Raw genomic sequence first — 10,000 nt, 5'->3', positions numbered from 1 at the left:
ATTATTAATACAAAAGTATGGTATGATGTAGAACAAACGTGTGCTCTAGCCTAATGCTAGTGAAATACTGACGCCACACGGCGTCGACAAGCTCGTTGGCGGGGATGCAAATACATTAGCGAGAACCCGCTAGGTGGCTCCACACAATTATACATTTGTATATATTCATACAATGTTACAAATATAATACACCTAGCATGTGCCCACGACATAGCTCGGCCACCATCTCTCGGTACCCTCATCGAGGAAATAACATTCATGGCAGGGAGCAGACAAATACAAGGGCAAATAAAATATGGTTAATGACAAAAGACATAAACATATATAGGGGCATAAAATACAAAAGACATGAACATATACTAGCGCCATTAGAAAAAAAGACATAAATTACCGGACGTCTGGGACATAATACAACGAACATGAATTACACAATAATACATACATTTGGCTGACAGTTACAAAATAGCTATTGGAAAACATAGATCAAATCACCTTTGGTTATGCCAAGCATAACTGAGGCTGCACATATTTATTTACACAATTTACAACCTTAATATATAGCGGTTACAATGACAAAAAGGATGTACAGCAACTCATATGTACACAAAACTCTCACTCGACCATCAAGGCATTGTACCTTTTGAACGTAGATGATACGAGTGATGAACAGGGGGTGGCACAATGGAAAAATTGGGCCCTGGGGGAGTCCGGGTAAATGCAGGTATGGGCACCTGTGTCTTTTTAAGCCTATCAGATTGCAGAACCTCACTAAGTCCCTGAGATGGGTAAAAAACCATGAATTTATTGGGATGAAAACTCTGCGTCACCATAAAAAGACCAGTAAATTTATTGTTTACCTTAGACTGGCGCTCTGGTATTTGCTTAAATACATGATCACCCACTTGGATGGAAACAGGTGAAGTCTTACTATGTTGTTTCTTTACCATGTTTGATCTAGTATTTTGAAGTTTCCTTTTGACAGAATCATAAATGGTATGCAGTGTATGACACTGACTTTGACTGTAATCTTCAGAATTGTAAAGAGGACGAATAGGACTATCCAAAAGATCATATGGAAGGAAACCTCTTCTCAGAACCATAAATGACATAATGATGTGTCTTTCCGTTGCTACATTGATAGTGGTATTAATGCAGGCACTGAAATGGAATAGCCAGTTTTCCCAAGTTTCCTGCAGATTACTAGCAAGGTACCTTAGGATGTCAAGTATTTTCTTATTTGTCCGCTCCACCAGACCTTTAGAGGGACGATAAGCAGTTACAAAAGTCTGGGTGACGTTATATAGTTTGTTCATGTTGGCAATGACTTCATTCTTAAACTCAGTCCCATTGTCGCTAAGCGACACTGAAGTAGTAGTGTAAGGACAGCAAACATGGGAAACTAGAGCATGAGCAACAACTGGAGCAGATTTATTACGCAAGGGAGCCAATATCACAAAATGGCTAAAGTGATCAACGCATAAAAGAACGTACACTGAGCCTTGAATGCTACGGGGTAATTGCAAGAAATCAATCACTACAGTGTGGAAGGGGCGAGAAGGAGTAGGATACTCTAGGATAGGAGCAGTGTGAGTATAACGTTTGTTCTGAGCACAAGACTTGCACTGGACTAAATGAGTGGCAATATCTAAACGCATTCTAGACCAATGATATTTCTTGTAAGCCATAGCCAGATTTTTGTCACGATCTGGGTGACCAACTTGAGGGAAGGCATGAAAAAGAGATAAAACAACAGGAACTAGGGGCTGAGGGATCACTAAATGTGCCACATCTTGCTCAAAATTTTTTACGCTACTAGTAAGAACATTGTCTTGCAAGGAGAATTGAGACAGAGGTACAAGCAGTTTTGGCAAGGTGGCATCGTCGCCAGATTCTAAGGCGTAAATGACAGCGGACCAAACAGAGTCCTCGCGTTGAGCTTTGGCTAAATCTCGCAATGAGTAATTATGAATCCCTGCAACAACAGCTATAGGTACATTTTGTGAAAGTGCATCAGTAACATTGTTTGCACATTCCAGGTTATGCTTAAGGACTGGATTGAGCTCCTTAATAGTAAGAAACCATCTGACTAGGCGATCTGAAAGGTTTTTGTTCTTGAAAAGTTGTATGGCAGCGATATGGTCTGTGTAAATTGCGATAGGATAGCCAAAGATGATATCACGAAAATGTTTTAGAGCCCACACCATTGCTAAAGCTTCCAGATGTGTAACAGAGTAGCGAGATTCAGCATGATTGAGTATGCGGCTAGTATACACAATGACATGTGGACGACGACCGTCTACTTACTACATTAGGACAGCTCCAATACCTAAACCAGAAGCATCAGTGCAAATGGTAAAATGAAGACTATAATCTGGGAATGCCAACACGGACGCCTGAGTAAGTGCATGCTTCAAGGAGTAAAAACTTTTCTGATGAGCAGCACGCAATTGGAAGGAAGTATCCTTTTTAGGGGAGACGAGTAAAAGATTATGCAATGGAAGTAAAGTCTTTTACAAAAGCATGATAGTATCCTGCCAACCCTAGGAAAGAGTGTACTTGGCCAACTGTCTTAGGTGTAGGAAAGTTTCTAGTAGTATGAATGCCATCTTTGTCTACCACATGACCTAAGAATTGGATGCTGAACTCAGAAAATGAACACTTGGGTAAACTGAGCTTCAACTCAGATTCAGCAAAACATTTCAAGACTAAGGACAGCTTATGGAAGTGACTTTTCACATCCTTGGAAACTAGAATCAAGTCATCCAGATACACAAAAAGTGTATTATCCACTAGTCCATGAAATTTTGAGTTAATAAGGCGCTGTCATGTTAAAGGAGTATTCCACAAAGCCATGGGGCAACAGAGCCATTCATAATGATCTGACGGACTCGAGATGGCCGTGATCTTACCAGAATTTTCTTCCAAAGCAAACTGCCAAAAACCAGCCTTTAGGTTCAAGGTGGTGAACACTGTGTTACCTGTTCCTATGGACTGAAGATCACTCAACACAAGCAAAGGGTAATGATCTGGATCTGTGACATCGCTGACACACCTATAATCCACAACAGGGCGGAATGATCCGTTCTTCTTGGGCACAAGAAAGAGCGGGGAGTTCCACTCGGAACGAGACTCTTGGATGACACCCTCACTCAGCAACTCGTCAAATAGAGTCTACAAGGATGAGGCAACCTGTAAGAAGGTATGTAGACTGGACGCATCCCCGGATTAATACCAATGCTATGGACAGCACAATCCGTAACTCCTAGTTATTTTCCAGGTAAGGCCAGAGCTTGCCGATGTGTCACTAACAGTTCAATGAGACGGTCTCTTACTTCAGGAAAATAAATGTCACCTACATACTCGTATATCACATATTGAGAGGATAAATGACTAGTGTCACTTGCATGTGTAGACGATTGAATCGAAGCTGCTTTGATGGGAAGTGAATCCTAGACAGTACCAATATCAACGACATCAAAAGAACCTAAATGGATACCAGAAGAGAGTGTGACGGGAGCACCAGTAACGTTGGTTATCAGGGCCATGGTAACATGGTCCTCACGAACAGCGGAAAGAGTGCCCTCCAATGCAAGATGTCTAACACAAACAGGGTCAGGTTGAGATGAGACGTCAGAACTAATTGGAGCATCTGAAATGCTCACCGGGACTCGAACTGCACTAGAAGGACCAATAGAATGCTCACCTACGACAACAGCAGTACAAGAAAGTACAGGAGGACCTAAAAGTTTTTAACACTTGGAAGATAACTGCCTGGACAGACCATGCACAGGAGGTGAGATATGTAAAGAAACTGGCCTGTCCATTGCAGAAATGACATTGTTGTCGATATATCTATGGCATGAGCTGTTAAAGTATCAAAGCCTAAGAGACAATCACACATTATTTGTTTTTTTATTATTTGTCTGTTTGTTTATCATTATTTGCTTGATTCTCATTTAAAATTAGTTACATGTCAATTCATTAATATTCACTATTTACCTGTTTGTTTATTATTTAACTATACCTATGCATTTATCTATTTATTTGGTTTATCATTGTTTATATTATTACATTTCTTATTTATTTATTTATTTATTTATTTATTTGTTTATTTGTTTATTTATTATTATTATAAAATCTTCGCATCCGACGTAGTTATGGACCAAAATGTCTCCTGTCGGCATCCTCCGCCTTTGTAATCCTTTATTTAGTATGAAATCAGAAACTATCACAAAATTAACATAAAACACTTTAGCATGGGAAGAAAAATTTAAGGGAATGCAAATAGATTCAAGAATAGACAAGGGAGAGCCTTGTACAGCTTGCAAAGCACTACAAGAAAGTAACAATGGCACGTTGTAAACATCCTTTAGATCAGAGTATGCTTTGTTGCTCATAATACTACATTCTGTCCCAGTGTCTACCGCTACAGATATAGAAAACTGGTCCATACAACACTGAAAGGTAAAGAGTTGGGAAGAGACAGCACTTACCGAAGAGACGATTTTGGACTGATCAATATTAGTCAGTCTTTGGGATTTTGATACGAGCGCTTGTAAAAATGGGACTGAGTATGCCTGGGTATTGAACTATTTTCTGCTTGAAGTTTCAAAATCTTGGAACACTGATCAGAAGAATGAATACACTATCCATGGACAAGACAGTTGCTAGATTGAGACTGAAATGACATCTTTGAAAAGTTATGTGTGATGCTAGAAGAGGAATTAGTGAAATGTCTACATACAGGAATCTGCTTAGAATTTCGCTCATGAAGCTTACGATGGAAACAGAAAATACTAGATTGACCTATTTTGTTACAATACGTGCATGTAAGCACGGTAGATACAGATGGAGATGAAAGAGTGCTATGCGTAGGTGTCGAAGACTGAGGTGGTGGAGGAGTAAGAACCTCCAGAGTCTGTTATGAATGAAAGGAGCTAGCAAGGTACGATGAGGCAATTCTTTTAACTTTTTAGAAAGCTGTGTTGCAAATGTTAGTAAAGATTCATCTGTCTGATAACTAAGAGAAGAGCAATCCTTCGCTCATATGGAGCGAGGAACAAAATGTAGAGTATGTATTCCAAAACAAGTCGGAGTCTACCTAATGGAACAGAATTTTTATCTACCCACTTTGAATATGTGAACGAATCTAATGCTTCAGAGGCCACCGTACTGCCTCTAGTCTAAGCAAGCATAAATTTTTCATTACCCATAGAGGAAGAGAGTACGTCAGCCAACCTGAAACACCAGAGAAAATTATCACCTATCAGGTTTCCCTCTGGCTCACACTCATCTACAAAAGCATAGAATTATAAAACTTTATATAAAAGGTTACTATCACCTAAGTAAGATTAGTCTCTGCATAGAATACGAAGAAAGACAGAAAACATAATTATTACGAAAGGGGTGACCATAATAAATATTAACAGTAATATACATACAATATGGCCGACAATAACAACACGCCAACTATAGAATCCCACATAGACTCGGAACACAATACTCATCCGAAAACATCCACGTGCACAATAAGGGTGTTGCTGGAATTACAGCTGCAATACACTGAAAAATCTCGTAGCACTCTGATGATAATAGTCTGGGACAATGTTAAGGGAGCTAGTGGCGAAGAGACGATCTTAAAGTGGGAGGCGAAATGCCGTGGGTCAATGTCCAACAGAATAACACTAAGTAGCCCATAATGTTACTTTTTGAACTTCCGCAATAGTCAATTATTTGTAATCACATGCACTATAGTTTTTTAACAATCCTAGCTGTAAGAACACGTGAAGGAAGAAAAAGCATACGCGTCGAAAAACCCGTGAAACTATATAGAACCGTCTATTTCACTTGCGCACAAGTCACAGTTAAATTGTCACTGAAATGTCTCACAAAATATGAATTTTTTATCCGCTGTCACTATTTAATATAATGGTGGATAAGAAAAAATAACACTTTATAAAAGTATCATTAATACAAAAGTATGATATGATGTAAAGCAAACGTGTGCTCTCACCTAATACTAGTGAAATACTGACGCTAGACGGCGTCGACAAGCTCATTGGCGGGATGTAAATCCCTTAGTGAGAACCCACTTGATGGTTTCACATAATTATACATTTGTACTTATCTATATAGTATTACAAATATAATACACTTGGCATGTGCCCACTTCAAACGTCTTTAGGGTGTCAGTAACGTGTTCAGCATGCCAATAATGTTTACAGGGCGCCAGAAACGTTTGCAGGGTGCCAGGAACGTTTTCAGGGTACCAATAAAGTTTACAGGGTGCCAGTAGCGTTTACAAGGTGCCAGAAATTTTTAATGAGGTATTGGTAACGTTTGCAAATGCCAGCCACGCTTATCTGTTGCAAGAAATGTTTCCGGGGTAACAGAAACATTTGTCGGGTTTTAAGATCGTTTACGGAGTGTGTGGTTCTTTTGAAGGATTTCAGAAATGTTCATGGTGTGCCAAAAAGATATTATCTAGAATGTTTGTGCTTTGTCAAAAAGTTTTCGGGGGGGGGGTATTAAGACCGTTTACGCGGTGGCAGAAACATCTGGGGTGTATAAGGAAACTTTAAATGCTTTCGTTAGCGTTTACAGGTTTCTTAGGATACTCACAGGGTACAACAAACGCTTATGGGGGTATTAAGAACGTTTAGAAATGATAGGAATGCCACGTAAACTAAATATCAACTCCTGGAATCGTAATGGAATTTCCTATTAATACCACCGTTTTCATTGACCTACTTGCTCAAGGAAATGGGCATTAATTGCATCCCACAGATACGTTTTTATAACTTGGGAGACTTTCATTGATTGTTTACACTTCCGGTCACGTAGTGTGAAGAAAAATATGTATAAACTATTTAGGTAAGATACGTTATCACCCCTTTCGTAAAATTTGAAAAGAAAATCTTGTCCACTTTGAATTACCTTTTCCAGAGAGAAAACTAGAGAAAGATAAACTGTCAGATGATCGCCCCATCACCCGTTGTATCGAAGTCACCCCCCCCCCCCGCCTCCGACTCCGATCTAATCATTCTTTGTTCGATAACGAAGATACCACCCCACCACTCTATGTCTCCGTCCCCCTTGTCGCTCCCCTCCACCAAAGCCCCAAACAGACCCTTCGAAATCGGTGACCCACTCTATAGGTTTTGTTTAGGTTTAAGAGAGGATAATTCTTCTCTCTTTTCTTCTGCGTCCTGCTACGTTGCTTCTGACCCGAACAGTGAGCGGGAGACAAAGATTACCCTTCATCCACGAAGAGCCAAGATGAAAAGGAAACAAATGAGTGGTGGAAGGGTGTGGAATGGATGGGGGTGGTTTTATGCCTCGGATCTACTTCCCTTACAAAGGGAAAGAGGTCTTTGTTATATATAGATAGATAGAAGATAGGAGAGACCCTGGGAGGGCGAAGACATTTTCCCCGAATCCCGTGAATCCTGCTGACGTCTTGTGTTCTGACGTCATGACACCAGACTTTTTTTTATTCATCTGAAGGTCGGGCTCCGTGCTCTAGAAAAATTTCTTAACCGTTTCAATATGGTTACACACTACAAAACGTCACCAGGTGACTTTATTCAGCTCGAGGCCGGATCTCGGTCACAACGCAACCATGATCCAATCAATCCGGGATCCGGTACGAGATCCAATCCGGGCATGAATAAAGTCGCCCGGTTAATTTACTTGGGTAAGCTTAAGCTGGATTATTGGTAATCATAAGTATATGTAAAAAGCGATTATTCTTTTCTGGTATTTTATTAAACGTCAAAATGTTTGTCTTTCAAAATAGTTTGTCGCAGTATCTTGACTAATTAATTTTCACGCCAGGAAGTACTCACCTGCGACTGGCGCAGTCACCTTTGCCCTATATACTCGGACATCTAAAACAAGAAGGAGCCGCTGGAAGTTGATGGGTTTGAAATCGAACCCACGTACTCTAAAGAATGATAGAAATAAACTCGCCACTGCGCACAGTTGAGAGTGCCAGACTTCCGTGACGTGGCAGCATCATGGAAAGCCATATCTTCCGAGTTAAAATGGATGGCGTGGAGAACTCGAAACATAAAATTTCGTGAAGATGTCGAGCGAGGTGGTACAGACCTGAGACCCTGAGACGCAGAAGCATCGACTCTTCTTGTTTTTCCAGCTAGAAATGACGATCATATCACTGCGTACATCGACCAACCCATTGGAGAGATTGTTACCTCGACTTCTCCAAGGTTAATGTAAGACGCCTTCATCTCAATGCACAGTGGCGGTGTAGCCAAGGAAGGGGAAAGGAAGAAGATGAGGAGGAGCAGGAGGAGGGGGCGGAGGAAAAGGAGGAGGAGGAGGAGGATAAGGAGCGCCCCTAAGGAAGAGGACAAGGATCCAATGTAAGATTTGCTGTCGGTGAGTCGCTTGTGCTGGTTTATTCAAGGGATTGGAGCGTTCTCCCAGAGTGTTGTCAAACAGAACCAAGGTTTTCGATCGCTTAATCTTCTTCCACTCCCAACTCCGGATACTTTACTCCGGGGCAAAAAGAAAGTCAGGGGAAGAGGAGGAAGAGAAGTGAAAGGAAAAGGAGGAGTTAGCGGAGGAGGAGGAGAAGTTAGACGAGGGGGGAAAGAAGAGGTGTATGGAGTCGAAATTTTAATGTGCTATATCCTAATTCATATATGTATATATATATATATATATATATATATATATATATATATACATATACATATATATATATATATACATATATATATATATATATATGTCTGTGTGTGTGTGTGTGTGTGTGTATATATATATATATATATATATATATATATATATATATATATATATATAATAAGTAACAAGTGACAGTGACTTAGCCGAATGATAGCGCAATATGTATGTATATATATATATATATATATATATGTATATATATATGTATATATATATGTATAAATGTATAAATGTATAAATGTATATATGTATGTATATATATATATATGTATATATATGTATTTATATATACATATATATGTATAAATATATATATATATATATGTATATATATATACATACATATATATATATATATATATATATATATGTATATACATATATATATACATACATTACCAAGGCTTCTTCCCCTTTACAAGGGAGGTACCCAAAAAGGAAAAGGCACAAAAACCACTTCCACCCATTCCATCCCCAAATACACTCCACTCCCCTCTACCCTCCCTCATATCTTGGCACTTCCTGGATGACGGGTCATCCCTGCACCTTGTCCACTGCCCTGGGTCAGAGGCAGTGTCATAAGACACAGCACATCCACAGCAAGGCCGCTTCATTAAATCGGCGAGCCCCAATCTTTGTTCCCCCATGCAGAAAAGGAGAAGATGGGGAGAAATCCCTTCGGGCTGCGTCAGAATTTTTCTTACACATACTACCTCACCCCCATCCCCCCACCCATTCCACCACATGCATCACAACATCATCCATATACAACCATTCTCCATTCACCCCTGTCTTCTGTTCTCTCCCGTCCTTCCTCAACAGACATTCCCCTCTTCCTCAAAGCCCCCTTCACCCCATCCATCCATCTCATCCTATACATATACATATATGAATACATATGAATATATATGAATATATATATATATATATATATATATATATATATATATATAAATATGGGAGTAGAGGGAAACACAAGTAGATCAAGAGTTTATTCTTTGACTTGTTCCGCATTCTGGTGCTTCCTCAGAAAGAATGTTTGCACTACAGAACAACTGATGATAAATACAAAATGTGTGAGGAGATAGAGGGTATAAGGATAGGTCAATTTCTGTTCACGGTGGCTCGAAATCGTGTGGGCTGGTCGGATTGGCGGTCTGTGTGGTGCTTCGGGTGATCTGATGTCCTGTCTTCTTCCATTCTGTTGCTGCATGGAGTGCTGTTAATTTTGATACTCTAATATCCCCTATTCTATTATTTGTGCATTTATTTGTGGCTATGTACATGG

This window comes from Oratosquilla oratoria, chromosome 35 (genome assembly GCF_046742065.1).
Source record: "Oratosquilla oratoria isolate Oo_2021 chromosome 35, ASM4674206v1, whole genome shotgun sequence".
NCBI classification, from domain to species: Eukaryota; Metazoa; Arthropoda; class Malacostraca; order Stomatopoda; family Squillidae; genus Oratosquilla; species Oratosquilla oratoria.
Note: the sequence above shows the minus strand (reverse complement) of the source record.